This window comes from Pollicipes pollicipes, unplaced genomic scaffold (genome assembly GCF_011947565.3).
Source record: "Pollicipes pollicipes isolate AB1234 unplaced genomic scaffold, Ppol_2.1 Scaffold_5724;HRSCAF=6776_pilon_pilon_pilon, whole genome shotgun sequence".
Taxonomy (NCBI): domain Eukaryota; kingdom Metazoa; phylum Arthropoda; class Thecostraca; order Pollicipedomorpha; family Pollicipedidae; genus Pollicipes; species Pollicipes pollicipes.
In genome coordinates this window covers 30,557,220-30,575,553 of record NW_023596746.1, presented here as the reverse complement: position 1 = coordinate 30,575,553, position 18,334 = coordinate 30,557,220, and positions in this window count along the sequence as shown.

Sequence of the window (18,334 nt, the reverse complement as noted above, 5' to 3'; positions counted from 1 at the left end):
GTCCGACTTCAGCACCGAAAGCATCTTGCTCAAACACCTACGAAGAGACGACTTTTTCAGTGACGACGTTAGCACCGTGCTATCACCAGCGCAATCTCGCCATCTACTATCTCCGCTGTCGGACCCGTCGCCGTGACACCGTAGCTGGTCTGGCGGCGTGTCAGGCAGGCCGCGCGGTCCCAGCACCGGCTCGGTGCACCAGTCCTGGCCCGGCGCGGGAGGCTCCGCCGTCCGCCGGCGCCGGGTCTGCCGGCCGCCGCCCTGGCGGCCAGGTGGAGACGCGGCGACGGACCGCGTCCGCCGTCCAGTCGGCGCCAGATACCTGGCGAGGGGGAGGGGCGGGCAAGTCACCGAGCACGGCTTCAGGCTGGTCGCCGGCTTCTGCGGCGTTTCGGTTCATGGATGTCCGCGGCCGTCCCCCCCCCCCCCAACCGGCGGCGGCGGGCGGCAATGCGGGGGGGGGGGGGGAGGGGCGCCGTCGGTTGTCCTGTGTCGCCAGGAGGTCATAAATCACTATATTTATGGTGGTGTTCGCGCGGCGTCACCCCGCGTTCACACTAACGATGAGCCGGCTTACCGGCGACGACCGCGGAGAGGCCGGCAGGGCGACTGGATCGGAACACTCAACCGCCGTCTGCCGCGGATTTTTCGCGTTTAGCAATCAGTTTTCTGGTAACTAAAAAGAAGATCCAGCAAGTTACCACTGCATGCGCTACTGGGCTTAATCTTCGATGAGCCACACAAAGCATGTCTCAACGTTTATCGACTTATGGATCGGCGGTTGATTTACCGCCGTTTTGTCGTCGTTATTCAGCGCTCCCGCTGGTCAGTAGGCTGCGGCCGGATGTCGACCCCAGCCGTAAACGACAGCCGTGCAAGCTGCATGCATGGTTTGCCGACGCTACATAGTGCTGGTACAAGGCGACACTTGTGTGTTCCCAAATGTCACCATGCACTGCCGACAAACAAGTCCGTTTCTCGAGAACTCCTGAGACGTAACGGTTTAAGCCTCGGAACCGTTACGTAGGGCGATGTAACCGAACATCCTACGCACCCAATAAACGCCCTTGAAGGAGATAATCTTACGTGGTCAAAAAGACTTCGTGCTAATGCTGTGGATATGACGAGGAATTTCCGACCATCCAAAACCAATATAACTCGCCGCTGACAACTTCGATCTGATCTCCGCCAGCAGGCAGAGCCATTCACAACGACCAGGAGGCTCACCCATTGCCCAAGCCGTCACGCAACGCTGCGCCTCCGTTCGCACACTGCGCGGGCATCTCTGTGGGTCACATCCGCGCAGTGGGCCCGTTGGCCCCTGTTCCTGGTACTGCAGGTTTGATGCTCATGGCCTTCGAGCGGCTCTCAGCGGGCCCGTTGGCACGGAGCTCAGTACGTCGGATTACTCGTCGAAATCGTATGCAGAGGTTCGGTGTAATCAAGGCCGCACCCTGCCTGCTTAGCACACTTAATGTCCCCAACCGGTCAAGTTCAAAATCCCCTCGCTCATCAAAATTCCTGCGCCGGCACAGAATTCACAAACAGATGTTTCGAGGATCGTGCACGTGCCTGTCCTCCGGTGACGTGAGATATCGTGTGCGATATCGTGACTTACCAATGTCAGCTGTCGTGATAAAGCCTTTCGTTTCGTAGCCTGGCTGACCATGTTCGTGTTCTTAACCCCAGCACCGTGATACGAACTCCCATGTCAGCCCGACCACGCAGGTGACACGCACCTCATTGTCAACAGCTGACTGGACTCGTATAGCACGAAGGCCTGACCTGTCACGCCAAGGGATGAGTTATTGCGACGGGCCGCCAGGATAGCACGGTGGCTGTGGCGGGGTCATATATAATACAAAATTGATGCTCCTGTTGCACTTGTATCCCTAGCACCACTTATGCATAATGTATTACTAAAACACACATGTCTAACAAAACGGCGCCTTCAGCGCGGACGCGAATGATGCGCCTTCGTATTGATCAAACCTCGTTAAAGGTAATTATGCACGGAGAACTTAAACGCAATTTTCTTAAACCCATCCGTAACTTCGTCACAGGAAAACTGACTTGATTGGTGTCAAGTACGTTTTCCTGATGCTCGCTTTTAGATATTTATACAGCCAACTGTCGCAGGTGTTGCCAACTTTTCCTTCACCAAATTGTTCGTGACATTATCGATGTTCCCCACTCCCCACCTCACCAGCTGACTGCACACTCTGAGCGCGCCCGCCGTGGTGACCTGACTGCTCTCCATCATGATTTGATGTTTGATGACTGGCGTGCGGTGTGTTCTGCATTGATGGCTGCCGTCAGCGGGACTGTTTTCTAGTGGAATGTTTTCTCAGTATTGATTTACATGCCCTTTTGAAATCAAAAGCCATTCGCGACTCTAGCGCTCTAGCGGTGAATGCCGAATCAAAAGCCCTGGTGACACGCCGCCTTGAAGGTCTTGGCGTCATCGGTCAGAGCTGTCCACACTACAGAGCTCCGCAGGGCAGGCGTTGATTCGGCGCCATACCTGTGGGCTGTCCACACTACAGAGCTCCGCAGGGCGGGCGTTGATTCGGCGCCATACCTGTGGGGACATCCGAAGGCGCATGGCTTGGGCGGCCACCAGACTTCTGAGGGTACATCACATCAGCGGTGGGGAGCGGAAATCCCAACTGTCATGTGACGCCAGATGTAACCCCAAACCTGCTGAACGACTTTTTCGTCGGCGTGGGACCGCACGTGGAATGAGGGTACAGGGCCAGACGTCGGTTCTTCCCTGCCGCTTACCTCGCGTTGGGGCCTGCGCCATCAAACTTTCACGACCGATCTCCACGGAACTGCGCATGCTCGTTTTCGGAATTAGCGTTTCATGAGCGTATGGCGACGACGGCACCTGCGTGCGCGTGGTTCGTCTCGGCTTTCAATCGATCTGTGACATGCTGCTCCATCTGGCCAATTCCAGCCTATCCCTATTCAAAGTGCCCGAGTCCTGGAAGCGTTCCGTCATCTTCTCCACCTTCGTATCCGATAATCGCACAAATCCTTCTGGCTTCCGCCCCATTTCTATCGGCCCTATCACAGCAAAAATCGTGGAGCGTGCAGTTGATCAGCAGCTCTGAAGCTACCTCTCCAATAATCACCTCTTTTCTCCAAACCAGCACGGCTTCAGACCACGCCATTCCGCGGAAGCCGGGCTGGTTTGTATATCCGATCACATCTCAACTGCCAACGATCACGGAGACATGTCAATGCTCTGCTTACTTGATATAGACCACCCAAAGTTATAGAAGTTTTTCAAGGGATCAGCATTAGACACCATCTTCGCGAACGATCTTGGACTCTTCGTGGAAGGTGTAATCGTGCAGGACGCGAACGACACTCAAATTCTAACCAAAAAATTATTTCCAAACTACTTTCACGAAGAAGGAGCACGTCCCAGCTTCTTTCGACCCCTGGTTGCCCTGATCCATCTGCTCGGAAGTGAAAAATTCAGGACTAGTTTTTGACTCGTCTTTCAGCTGGAAATCTTACATATCTCATCACTGGCCGCTTTTTTGCATCCCCTCTAGCCTGCCACATCTGAGGAACTACTTGCCCCAAGTGTCGTCGCCACTGAAGAACTATTTGCCCCGAGTGTCGTCGCCACTGAACAACTATTTGCCCGAAGTGTCGTCGCCTTGCTGGTGAACGCTCTTTTTATGATTTATAATTTTTTAATTTTTTAAAAAAAGATTTGATCCGATCCCTTTGAATGGATAGATTTCCGGGATCAGCGCTCACGCTAAGCACTGCTTGTTGAGTGAGCCCTGATCTCTACCATCCGATCGCGCAATTCCATGTCAACGGCGGAATTTGGTGGCGAAAGCTTAACGTGCCGCAATGCTCGGCACGGTCCGTCTTGCCCTATGACGTCAACTGACCTTTAGCGCGACCGCTGCTATCAGCCGCAGGCCATACCTGTCAAGGGCAAATAGCGAGCGCCCTAAAGCGACTCGAACCCATCCCGCCACGGTTGGATGGATCGGGAGGCAGGCGCTCTAACCGACTGAGCCATCGGGACGGAGTAATCTTGGGCCTTAATCCGGTTGCGGATTTGATGCTGCCTTCCAATTTATGGCAACTATATCCAAACAAATTCTAGGATCCGAATGCCATCACCCTTCTAGGAAAAGCAACCTTTGGGCAGAAAGTCTCGATCACATATCGGACCTGCTCGAGCACCACGGCTGGCCTTCTGCGGTGGGCCCGGTCAAATTCCAAACATCGACGTTTCTGCCCGAGACGCTACGTTCTGGTGAGCCAGAAGCGCTGGCCCATGAGTTCGGGCCGTTTTCCCAGAGCGGAGACACGCCAGAATGGGGGTTTGTTCGTCCCCAGGTCACGCACCGAGATGGGGAGGCGCCTGTGCTGCCGAGCTGCCACGCAGTATGATTCCCTTCCCTGTGGCCTGACACAGCTCCCTGATGCGGGACTGGTCTTGCGCTGGAACGCAAGACGGCCCTGACTGCGTCGAAGACCGCCCTGACCATGGCATGTTTCACGTCATCATGTGTGCGTGCGTGCGTGCATGCGTGTGTGTGTGCGTGTGTGCGGGTGCGTGCGCGCGTGCGTGCGTGCGTGCGTGTGCGCGTGCGTGCGTGCGTGCGTGTGTGCGTGCGTGTGTGTGTGTGCGTGGATATTTGTAGCTACTAAAACCCTGTTTCTAATGTTGTGATGATGGTCTTGAACAGCCACTAGCTCACTGTGAGTAGTCCAAATATACGTCTACGTCTTCAAACGCCACTTCCACTCTCTCACCTCCCGGAAACATCGGATAAGCGTTTTACTTAAAGGCATGTGACTGACTGGCGGCTGCACAATCACGCATTTCTACCGTTTTGTTGCGGGACTAGGGGCAAAATACTACATGTTTACATATGCTTGGTAACTGGTGTCATTTGGCGAATGTTAACGTTACTTTTCACCAGACATTTGGACGTCTCCACCTCAAAAGAATTGCTGGATTGCACGCATCCGGCACATTGTGCTAGAAGGTTTTGCTTAGGAAAAGTGTCACTCGCGTTCACACGATCACAGCACTGCATATATGGATAAATGGGCTCTCAGTGTGAAACTGCTTTAGCGGTGATGGATGATAGGTTGTCGTCTATGAGATGGTAGCAAACGTAGATGACGGGCTGTGTGAACAGGTGTATGCCGCTGTACGATCGAGAGGTTTGCACGGTTTCAGTACAACAGTCCTAGCAGTCCTCGTCTAGGGTCCGTTCTGGTTTAACCAGCTCTGGAATACCAGCGTGTCCGGCTGGAAGCACATGCCGGAAACGTACACGCGTGAATAAACTGAAAGTAAAATATACACGGAAGAACGTGACATGTAAAGATTTTGCTACCTTTACAAGACGTGTTTTGTGAAGTAGAAACACATCGTAGCATTCGAGAACTGGGAGATTCCGTTTTTACAGAGGGTGTACACCACTATGAGAGCACGTCGTATACGGACTTGCGGCAATGACGCATAGTGCAAGAGTCATCAACTTTATTGGCAAAAGCTCGGCAACACCACGAAATAACGCGGACCTCAAGATCCTAATCAAAAGACATAAAACCGCTGCACATCCGTAACCTTCGTCCGAGGCTAAGAACACAAACGTCGCACTGGGACGGGATTTGAGCGGCGTTTTTCCAGATGAGAAACTAGCGTGAAAAGTTTGCTAATAGACGTTTTGAAAGCTAATGTCCTGGAACAAGTTACATTGTAACGGTACGCTCGATATGGGCCATGAAACCTTCCATGCTCAGCCGTCTGTTTCGGGCAATCCCTGCCACTATGCCGTGTATCGGATGTTACGATGTTGGAGGCTATTGGAATGCAGGGATGCTGCCTTCAAGTGCATCTCTAGCCCGATGAAACATCGTATGTGTGATCAGAATGTTCCATCGAGATCTTCCGGCTTACAACCATCTGTGTTCGGAGCAGCTCTCATCATAGTGTTGTGTTCGGAGCAGCTCTCATCAAAGTGTTGTGTTCGGAGCAGCTCTCATCATCGTGTTGTGTTTGGAGCAGTTCTCATCACAGTGTTGTGTTCAGAGCAGCTCATATCATAGTGTTGCTTATCGGGTGTTAGAATTTGGAAGCTTGAATGATTAATGATTGTGGCGTTTTGCATTGACAGTCTGCACAGTTTGTGACATGCCGTGCCTGTAACGTCATTTAGGTTCATCGTATTTTGTATCTTGATGTTTCTTTTACCTGTCGCCCGTAACAACGAACGCTGTTTTGGGCCGTTAATGCTCTCATAATGTATTAAATGATCGCACATCATATCTTTTTCTGTCAAAACATTCTCGTATATTGAAGGTCTTCTCTTTTTGGTATGAGGTCGCAAAATGCCGAAGAATCAGGAGTTTAAGGTTTTTTGCCGATATATAATGCTAAGATAAAGGAACGCACACAAATTCACCATCAGCTCTACCTAAGAATTCACTAGGTATGAGTCTGGCCTGGCCAGACTCTGCAAAATAAAGGCATGTAGTTGATAGATGCTTTTCATAAGGGGCACGACTACGCTGCTGGATTATTGGCATGGCTCCATCAATTACATTTATGTCACAGTGCCTTGTTGCACTATCTTGCAACAGACAGCAATGGCCGCTTTCCGGTCGGTTTGTGGTGCACTTGCCGTTATGACGGTTTTTCGATCTGTTAGTAAGCTGTAGCCGGCATATTAGAACCTACATTATGCAGTTGGTTTCATGCCTTCAACTGGTCTTATTGCTGAAATCCGACATCGGCTCCGAAAAAGGCAACACAACGAGCGAATCCATTGCATCCGCACGATAGCGCATGCTGTTCTGCAGCCATCAGCTCACATCTTTGCCAGCACGCCTGTCCATTTTCTCGTCCGCCAGCAGCCGTTCGTTTTGTGTCGCTGCGGCACCTGGCCACCCAGAGCCACTCCTGTTAAATTCCCTGTATTTTTCTAAAAAGTTTTTACTAGATATCAAGATTGTATGATCTAAATGTTGATAAAAGGAAAGGAAAGACGGTGGCGGTATTATATCATTGCAGATATGCGCCACCTGGTGTAGCAGAGTGCATTTCAATGCCCTGCAAATGTTACGGGATAATTCGCACGGAATGGAATTGCTTGTTGCTGAAAACTTCGTGATACTACCGCCAGGGTTTGCAGATGCACGCCTGTTAACACGCGCTAGGGTGGGGCTCAGTCTGCCCCCCCCCCCCCCCACACCGGCCGACGGTTTTCCGGAATGGTTTCCGAACGGCGCAGCGTAGCCGCGCCAAATTTTGCGCAAACGTAGATAGTTGAAAAGCGCACCGTTTGATATAATAAAATTTAGATATACATTGAAAGGTAGCGGACCTACGGCAGGTCAAAGCGGAGCGATTAAGGAAGCGATTAGGCGAAGACAATTTCTGGGGAATCGTTCAGTCCGATCCAACAACGGAAGATTCGACGAAGCTATACATTCCTGAGATAGCTTCTTAGGCGACACAACAATTGAATCAACAAATTCCATTGACCTAGGGCAAAGTATAAAGGTCAGACCAAAGTTAAAATCAGCCTACTTATTACTCTAGGTCTCACTGTAGGGGTAGTTTCTGGTGCTCATTTCGAATTTATTGATAACAGGAACCCCATGATACACTTTCCATGAGCTTTCCGAGGATCAGAGCAGGTCGCTGACCTCAAATGACCCAGGTCAACGTATTGTTTTAAGAACATATTGCCCAGCGTAATCTTTGACGCGTGTCCAAGTGCAAAACTCAAAGCAGTCTTGTATGATCTTGGTCACCATGACCTGAAAAAAGATCAAACAAGGTCAATGAACTTAAATGAGCACCAGTAACATTTTACTTACAACAGGTGTCAGGTAAGGTTGTGAAGCGATTTGGATACCAATCTGGAGTTTGACCTTATTTGACCTTATTTGACCCAAAGGTCATGACCTAGCAATGTCACATCTTGACACAAATGAGCTCACATACAGGGCAATACACACTGAATTTGGTGTCTCTAGCTCTCTTAGTTTCTGAGATCTTAGCGTGGTCAAACTGACCCCCCACCCGAGCGAAGGGTATTCAACCGGCCACTCGGGCGCGTGTTCAGCATGACTGGTTAGGCCGGGCCGTGTCGTGCAGGGCTGCTTAGTTTACAAAATCATTAGTTAGCTGGCGTCCATACTAGAATAGACTTCGGCCTTCATTGTTATAAATACAGCTACAGGCATGCATCTTGGGCTCGAGTGATCTCTACTGTTATGGACGGCTGCAATCAACGTCCACAAAACACAGGTTTCCCAAGTCAGTGACGTGAACACTCCTGACGGAGCTGGCCAGTTTCCTGGTAGCGGCACACGCAAAGCGTCCCTCGAACAGCGCTGATCGTGCTCACAGGCGCCCGATCCCTGTGTGTCGGTAGCTGGCCGCCCTCACCCGCGGCGCAATCACCAATACCTGCGCGATCACACGCCAGGCGACTCTCGCGTCCCATTGGCTGTGGATCGCGACAGGTCTCCGTTATCCCCGACGCCTTCACGCGCCACATACGCCACGGTTCTTTTCCGCGACCGTCCGCCTGTCGAAACTCGTCAAACTCGTCAAAGTCACCACACTCCCTCCAGAGTCGCAAAAGGAAGGGGCGCTATCTTAGCGCAAGCACTTAAAGGAAGTTTTCTTTTCACAAAGCAAGGGGTTTTGCAGCTGTCCTGTCAGAGCGCTGTTTTTTTTGGTGGGCTTGCAGAACTGAAAAACCCAGTCTCACATTCGAAATGCCAGTTAACGTAAAACATTTAATTAACCGCCCATATGTTGCATTTCACGACTTACGAACTGCACGCGATAGCCGATCAAATGAATTGAACTATTCATTCACTAGACTCGTTCATGCTAAAAAGACGACTTCATTCGCTCTTATTTTGTTTACACTAGAAATGGTTAACTGTACCGTGCAACGGGCCGTACCTATGTTACCTATGGTAGTTAGTAAAGCTTGTAGGCGCAATCGGATGTACCCTTAAAACGAAAAAAATCATCTTTCGCTGAGTGAGGCGAGCTTTCTTCCTTGAGCTGTGCTGTGGGGTGGGTTTTCAACATTGGAAAAGATGGCGACTTTACTTAAGATGGCGGCGAATGACCGGGCCAGTTGAAAACTCGTAGCGTGCCCGTGTTCTCCGGTCATTCGTAACACTGCGCCCTCCCAAGCCTTCCATCGCTCAATCAGTTCACAGAAATTTTACGAGACCGAAACAATGAGATGAGTGCCTCAGTCGAGGAGCAAAAATATGTGGACTCAAAGGCACCGACACACAAACATACAGCTTTCAAAACAAACATGCAACCGATACTTACGAAAAATACACGCACCAACCAAATATTCTTCATCTTGGAGCAAACTGCCGTGCGACTGGCAGACGACTCTGTATCAGCAGGCTCGGTGTGGCAGGCAGGTGTTTCTGTATCAGCAGGCTTGGTGTGGCAGGCAGGCGGCTTTGTACCAGCACGCCCGGACATCACTTCAGCTCCAGACGAAGTGGAAAGCGCAGTCGCGGTACCTCCTTCGATGGCTGCGTCTCACGCAAGCTGTGTGCCACGCACGGCCTGTTCTTGAAGTCTTTCTGAAGTCCAACCATATCGTTGATGCGGCTTACAATCATGTAAGGATCACCCCTGGCTAATCTCAGCTTCGAACACTTCTTCGTCACACGCTGCTTTAGGCTCGCTGACTGTTGCTCCCACTGATGGCGATCTTGATCCTTTAACTTGCGAATGGCGTAGCCTCACAACCGTTTCGAGTTCTTCCAAATACTTGGGAACACCTTGGAAGCATTGCCGATCTTCTGGAACCCCGCCAAGCAACCGGCAAGGCGGTTCTCTCCTCGAACATCATCTTACTCAGGAGCTGGGGTGACATCATGAATGGCGGGTCGGAGCACCGTGAGCACCGGGAGCAGTGGACGTCAGTGCTGATGACGCTGACTGGATGGATTTTCTCGGGTGTTTTCGACCAGCTCGCTAAGCGAGTTATTCGCCGATGGTCCGGTCGTGCTTTCTATTATTTGTATGTGATTGCAGAGGAAGCGGCAGAGTCCGCGTCTGGACACCCTGGAGCTTCCTTCATGTTCCTTTGAAGCCAGCTGACCCAGAGCTGCTCGCTTGATCTGAGTGGATCCAACGAAGTCCGCCGAGTGTTTTGTCGAGCCTCCTCAGCATCGCGTTCCATACGTCAGCGTTTCTTACGTTATCAAGAGGATATCAGGCGTCAGGTCACTCCGTGGAACGGCTCATGAGGCATACCGGACGCCGATTTCCAGACGCGGGCTCTGGAAGAGTCTCCAGAACGTCCACGGTCACCCCTTTCGCTGAGCAGCCCACGTTATACTGCTGTTCTGTCATCTATCATTATGAGTACCATTTATCTGCACTGGTGTCTCTTCCGAAGAACCGCTCCGCCAGTTTGCCCACTGTCTTGTCGACATCCATGTATGTTTCTCATTGTCCACGCCAAGCTGTATTCAATCGTCAAGCTGCAGGCTCGATGGGATGACTATGAACAGGAGAGGTCTATCACCGTTTGTTGTCGCATACCTACATGAATACACCCTGTACTTATGGCATAGGGACGGTTATGACCTCCAGAAGGGTGTTCAGTGGTTCCGGTAGCTCTGGGCTATGGAGCGGCAGTTTTCAGTCAGGCCGACCATGATTTTCCTCATGCCGGACGGTGACGTCGAGTACCGGATCCTCTCCTTGTGTCCCTCACCCTCGCTCCCTTAGACCGTTCCTTCAGTTCGGCTCATGCGCACTATTCGCAATGGTCGGGACGTGTCTTTCTGAACATGACATGAGCGTTAACGCCCTTGCAACCCACGCGGTGGCCGATGTGAAAACCGCTTCACTGAGCTCCTGCAGCCACCTGGCGACGTCCCTGCACAGACCTTAAAGGGTTGTGTATGCCAGAAATAGCTCACTAATTTGAGATTTTTATAGAACAAACAGGGAAATACTCTCCCCATAACCAGCTTCTCAGTCACAGCAAATCCCAGGCACATGAAAGGCTGCTACTTTTGCCGTTTTCCTGCTGCTGTAACGCTATGGGCTAAATAAAACACCACCATTAATGGCTTAGGACTGCTAATTTTAAAACACCAGAACGTTTTAAGCACCTGTGTCGTGTGCTCGCTTCCCACACGCTTCCCACAGCGGCCGTACTGGGGCCGAAGCTCTGAAGTATCAAGTACATTGTAAAGGGAAGACGCCTTGCAAAAGAAAGACACCAGATGCACCGGAAAAGTTCGCCGTGACGTTCCACGCGTGTGGCTTGTAGGAGCTCTTTCGGTTGGCCAGCTCTTTAACTTGATCAGCCATTGCAGGGATGAGTGGCCTGTTCTCACCCGAAACCTTCGGCGGTACATGCAGGGATTGGTGAAAGTGGTCGACAGCTTTGACGAAAGCCTGCAGTTCACGTCTGACGGCGCCGTAGCTCCTCTCCAACACACCGAATGCATTGAAGTTAGTAATCGCTTGTTCCCTCCCGTCCTCCAGGCGGGACAGAACTCTACCGAACCCGGTGTTGCCTGTGTCACACACTACGACGAAGTCGTTCTGTCCTGCCATAAGCAGCAGATCTCGGAGCTGGGGATCTCCCTCAGCGTCTCGACATCGTGACACAGTTTCGACTACACGAATGGTGAACGGTTCTCGGTCAGCAAGTGTAGAGGTCTGGTAATGTATGCGGGCGGCCAGTTTTCTAGACACGACAAGGTCGTCCAAGCACTTCAGACACGTCGTCGACGGCACTTTCCGAAGAACTTGCTCTATAGGACGTAACGAGGCCACTGGATTGTTGCGCAGGCCGAAGCGTACAACCAAGAACTTCTGGAGGATGACCGCCGAGGAAAAGGCTTTCTTTTCTTGTTCTGTTGGTACGAACCACATCCGCCAGTACCCGTCCTCGATGTTCAGGATATTCAACCTGGACATGGACACCAAGGGGCCCAGCACCTTCCATTCGTGGCAAGGGGAATATGCTCTTTGCCTGCCTACCTCGCAGGAGAGAGAGTGAGAGAGAGTGAGAGAGAGAGAGAAAAGAGAGAGAGAAAGAGAGAGAGGAGGGGGAAGAGAGAGAAAAAGAGAGAGAGAGAAGAGAAGAGAGAGAGAGAGAGAGAGAGAGAGAGAGAGAGAGAGAGAGAGAGAGAGAGAGAGAGAGAGAGAGAGAGAGAGAGAGAGAGAGAGAGAGAGAGAGAGAGAGAGAGAGAGAGAGAGAGAGAGAGAGAGAGAGAGAGAGAGAGAGAGAGAGAGAGAGAGAGGAGAGAGAGAGAGAGAGAGAGAGAGAGAGAGGTGGGGTTCACAGAGCCGTGTGAAGTTCAGACGTGAGTTTAAGTCCGGGGTTCGATTTGGAACACGGACAGGAACTTCATTTTAGTGATGAATCAGGTTTAGATTCAAAAGCTGTCGGTTAAAAAGTTACGAATGCAGACAAGAGCTTAGATGAACATCAAGCATACAGTCTAACTCATTTAAGCCTGAGACTTCAAAACAGATTCACAAAGTTATGTATGAATGCCCCAAGTGGACCTTCACCAAATAGGGTACAACTTATTTATCCCTCACTTTATAGCATATCGTAACCAGTTCGTAACCAGTTCTCACACAAAACCCAGGCTCGAATAAACTGAAAATGAGGATCACAATGCATCTGGTCGGCAACACATGCTCTGAAAAACCATATTTGGACTAGACGTCATGGTACCTATCACATATCGCTAGATTCCGACATATACCGCTGTCAATTTACTTTGGAAACAAAGAGGTGAGAGCGCAGCGTAGCAGCAGCGGAGATAGGAGATAGGAGATAGAGTCCCAGCATCAGAAGGACACTGCGCAGCGTTCGCGTCATGCCCGCAAGCAAATGGGTGAGAAGACGAGCGCCGTGGAGCACCACAGAAACAATAAGGACCTATTTGAGTTGGGGCTTCGGTTGCTAAGCGTGGCCAGGACCTGATGCAACTGCTGTTATGCATGCTGCTCATCATTGACAGTCAAGCCGACTAGACACAGAAGCTGGATCAGCAATCCTATTTCTGACACTAATGCGGCGAATTTGCATTTCGTGTTCAAATAATCTTTGATGCCGATTAATACGTCCACAGAAAACGGCCTCGTAAGTCAGTAGCCTTGGAAAGTCCAGACCACTCGTCTTTTTGGCACCAACAAACAAGCACGAGCCGTTTATGGTTCGCGTTATTATCATCTGTATTATCATCATTGTTATTAATCACTTGCCGTGACCGTTCGCCCCAGCCGAATTCGCTCTGCTTGGAAGGGCTCTAGGCCCGAATGTCCTGTGCACAACCGTACGCACAGGGGATGCCTGGACGGCCGGCTTCACTTGTGTTCTATTCACCATCGCGTGATTTCACTCGATTCTGAACGAAGAGCGTTGTGAGTCAAATCAAGGTTGGGATGAAAACACTGTAAGAAATTAATAGACCTGACCCTAAATTCAGGTCAATCTGTCTTCCTGACTTTATTTCTGAATAACACAAGGAATGGCTGGATAAATGGTGTAATCAAATATTTACCAGAATAATATGACTACAAGAAGCATGTTAAGTCATTCCACGGCATCAGTAGATTCTAAAGTTAGTCAGGCCACCAGGCCTATTGACGGCCAACGAAATGAAAGGAAATGTTCCATTCTTAAATATATTAAAATAAGCATTAGATGTGATGAAATATCTGGCTTATATCTATTGGCTTACTATTAAATGGGAATGACTGCTCTAGGAAACCAGATTTATCTATTTAGCAAATATGGCCCTTAATGCGTCATTGTCTCATTGCGTCATGGAACGTTTGCACGACGTTGAGGAGCTGCCAAATCAGCCGTGCGAAATTTCCTCCTTAGCGCTGTTATATTACTACAAGCACCGCAAGCGCTAGGGTATAATCGCGGTTCCATGACGCAATCAAATAATGACGTGCTGGGTAACGCAGTTACTATGCAAAGAAATGTTGGCAATATGCTCTCAACCAATGTTGCCTCAATTATGTAAAACACTAACAAGGATTACGTTTTGAATTGCATAACGCATGAAGTTATGTATTTTTCTTACTTATATACGACTTGTAATGGAAAGACTTAAAAAGCGTTTAAACCGAGTATGCAAGTGCACGTAAACATCTTAAGCTCACGGATAAATATGCAAGAACACCACGAGGAAGGGCCAAAACACGAGCACCTAGCGATATTTAACTTGGCGAACCCTGCAGCCCGTGCTGTCATCTTTCAGGAGATTGAGGAAATACAACTGAGTGCTGTCATACAAACGCTCCATGACGCAATCAAACAGTAAGATATTGAGGAGTATATTCACTAATTGAAATAGTTTTACTATCTCGAACAGTTTTCTCCACCTGAAAGTCTTCTTATACTTATGCGTGAGATCGTTGTCTGATGTATGCTTCGATGTCCTTAAACGTGGAATATTCCCTTTAAATCGTCAGGAGATGACAGTGGTTGGGCTGGAAGTGTTTCCTGAGCCAAAGATCGTCATGCGCTCGTGTTTTGGCCCTTCTCGTGGTGTTCTTGCACATTTATCGGTGAGTTAAGGTGTCTGCTTATATAAACATACGTGGCCATGGAGTTACTTCTAAGGCATTCGATTGCAAGTTCCATGCCCGCACTTATTAGCAACCATGTCTAAGTTTTATAGTATGTAGCATGAACACGATACAGGGCATTATTTTTGGCTCGACGTTAATATCTTCCTTGGTCTTGAACGCCACATGGCCTATGGGACTGGCAGGATTGAAATGACGTTGCAATTCATTGCATTTTGACGTCAATACTATAGCGTCATGAATGCCTGAATAACATTAAAATAGCCCGCACCTTATCGTCTGGATATTTTGATGGACGTCTAGCTCAGAAACTGGATGGTTTTAGGTCCTAAAAAGGACAGGGCTGTGCAGTGCACCGAATGATCTTCAAAATGCCTTTTCGAGTTCAAAGCATCATTTAAATGCGGAACTCGCTCTAAGTAAGGTAAAATCCTATGAATGTCAACTAAAGCCGACAGTTTGGCAGGTACAAGGTAATTGTCTGGCCATTGCGTGAGAATCACAGTCATCAGAAAAAGTAACCTGTCAGGCGTCAGCATAACTTGCATATCACCGAGCTCACAAACGTGAATGGAATGAGCAATGGATGGTTGTGCAGTGACGAAGACATTGATCACGTAGTAGGCATTACCTCTAAGACAGAAGTCACCCAGACCTGTAAATAACCAAATGCTTTGATAAATTTCCACCCTACGTTTTACGTGATACAGGCAAGAAAGACCATGATCTCATGATTTTTCCGTAACATGGGCTGAGTGTTATTATGCTGATACTAACTAATCTGCAATACACCACAGGGGAGGATCTAGCCTGGAGTTCTTGTTTTTTTTGTTTTTTTTTTTGGGGGGGGGCAGCCGTTCGTCGCCAGCTGGCTGGTGTGGGATCCCAGGTCCAGTGCACTTGTCAAACACGATGTTTGCGCCGGGTATGACTAAGCCGCGTCAACATGCGCTTTGTTTTGACATTCAAATCACTGCCAACTTTTCTTCATGAGGTTTTTTTCCGAAACGGAAAGAAATGTTGGATACCGCACCATCAAAGTTAAAACAGACGGTAAGTAGACGAAACTTTTATGAGGTTCCGGGAATGTTTTTTTGGGAGGGGCAAAACATTCTCTCAGAGTTTTTTTTTGGGGGGGGGCATGGCCCCGTGCCCCCCCCCCCCCCCCAGGATTCGCCTATGATACACCAGGTGGTGCTGGTTGAACGACGCTATGAAACAAGCATGGGTTGCAATAACATAACTCGACGTTTGGAAGCTGTGCTCACGGCCACGCATTAATTTTCGGAAAGCTTCTTGATTCATGGGATTTGAATGATTTCTATCTCAGATATGCAGTGCATTCTCTTGTGTCCTGTCGTGGTCGACAAGCCATGCGACATGAAGCCGGCATAACTACCACGGCCAGTTACGTATTTCAAGGAACAGGCTTGGTTGGCATGCATGCATATACGCCGAGACATCAAGACGGACTAAGACAATCCTCATGACCCAAATTTGTGAAGACATGGACACTCGCTCAGTTGTACGCAAACGCGTTATATATATATATATATATATATATATATATATATATATATATATATATGTGTGTGTGTGTGTGTGTGTGTGTGTGTGTGTATGCAAATTTAGATCCTTCTGTCAGGAGAGTTCAGCCCACAACGAAGTTCACTGGTGCTGTCCACGCTTTGCATTGCAATTCAGGAGTACAAACGCTTAGAAGTTGGCTGACATTGGGTCCGAACGTTTGACCAAAGGAATCGACAAATCTGCATATGAAACGAAGGCAAGCACGCGTACACTTCTGTGTGATTGCATGAGCTGTGACCTAAGATATCCGCAAAAATCCCAATATTTTGAATACGTACTGGTTAGAGTTGATTGCAACGCAGTCCTGTATGCCCTTCACGCGTCATCTCTCTGGCTTTCGGCCATTGCGATCTGTATTGAAGACGGCGTTTCAAAAAGCGTTTTTGGCCGCATCACAGTTCTTTGTAGGCGTTGCTATGGATTAGATATTCGGTTGAACTACCTTCGCGATTTGTAGATGGTTAACCGAGATACCTATGAAACTGGTTTCAAGTATTTGGACGCTCAGGTTGCCTAAATCAAGCAGGGAAAGGGTTGTCCCTTCCAAGCTGTTAATGTGTACAGATCTGCGGTATGCACTGCTGATTGTTTGATCACCTTTCTCGCCGGTTGGCTTGTTTTTACGAAACGATTCCTTGATATTTGCGTTCCGCTTTTCGATCAAGGGAAAGCAAAGGTGAGAGGATTGTTTGGTGACGCTCTCGGTGCTGACACCCTTGGATTAAACTTCCCGCCTCCAAAGGCTTATGCCTTGTGACAATTACTAAAATAAAACTATTACATATTTTCCTTAAGTTTGTACTTCAGCATGTCGCCAATGGTTGCCGAATGCGCGTTAGTGATGCTTTTATTCTTCCAGTGATGAAAGATATCGCGTAGCAGTAAAAAAAAGCGCCAAAGTGGCAAGATCTCAGCTGCTCCGGAATTCTGGGGTCAAAAATATGTTTGATGAATTCATGCTGTTTCGGTTGTGAACGGAACATAAGACAAGCAGTTTGTTGGCGAGCCCAAACCTTTCATCGCCAAAAGAGGCCCATAATGGTTGTCTGTGGTTAGTACTGACGCTTCGCGACGCGCCGCGCGCCGCGAAGCACGTTTCTGCCAGTATGATTGCATGTTCTCGTCGTTCTCAGACATTGTTGATTCTGCGTCCCTGCGATCAGGATTGCTTTGTTCTCAACCAAATTTAGACTTGCCTTGTGCGACATTTATACAAGGTGTAAGTTTTACGTGTCCCATGGAAGGTGAGGTCACGTTTTGGTCATATCGGGATTGTGCAGGAAAACGACGTCTGGTCGAGCGGTATGCAAGCAGACGCCAAACAAACACTGCAGTGGAGTTGGTCAAGAATCGCGCTGATTGCTCCTAAAAGTGCATAGAGCTGCCGCCATTGTTTCCAAAGATATGATCTTGTAAAGAGCGAGGCGGCGGGCATCGACCCACTCATTACTCGGAGGTTGCGAATTTTAAGCTGCAACCAGTTGTTTAAGTTTTTAGCATTTTTAGCATTTCAAGCATTTTTAGTTCATAATCGGTCGATGATTCAAGAAAGACTCGTTCAGCCTGAAGCCACGACCGGAATTTTCAAACGCTGATGTGCAAGCCTCCGTCACGTCATTCTTCAATGGCGAGACGCCGAGCAGCCAGCCCATTGCGTTTTTTTCCGGGGATGGGTAAGCTCAGAAACCGTTATAAAACATTTGAGCACGGATGCGTGAGAATATTAGACAATACAATATAAATTGGTCATCACGAAGAATTGAAGAGTGATTCGCAATTCTCTAATAGGTAGCCGATCTCAGAGACATGCATGCAGATAGAATGTACATTCAACTGGGCCATTTTCCCACTGTTCACTTTATGCCTTCTATGGTAAAAGCATTGAGTGGCAAACGTTTAAACTCATGTCTATTCATTGGTCAGTATAAGAATTGGGAACACCGACAGGATCTAAAAGTTCAGTCGTAGTGATCAGTTACAAGACCACTGTACGGATAGCCAAGCCGTACGAAGTTCAATGCGTACATTTCTGGCGTATGTGCTGTTCCCGTTCCTCATGTCTGCAGCCATGTTTAAGATTTTCATTTTCCTCGAATCTCGTTG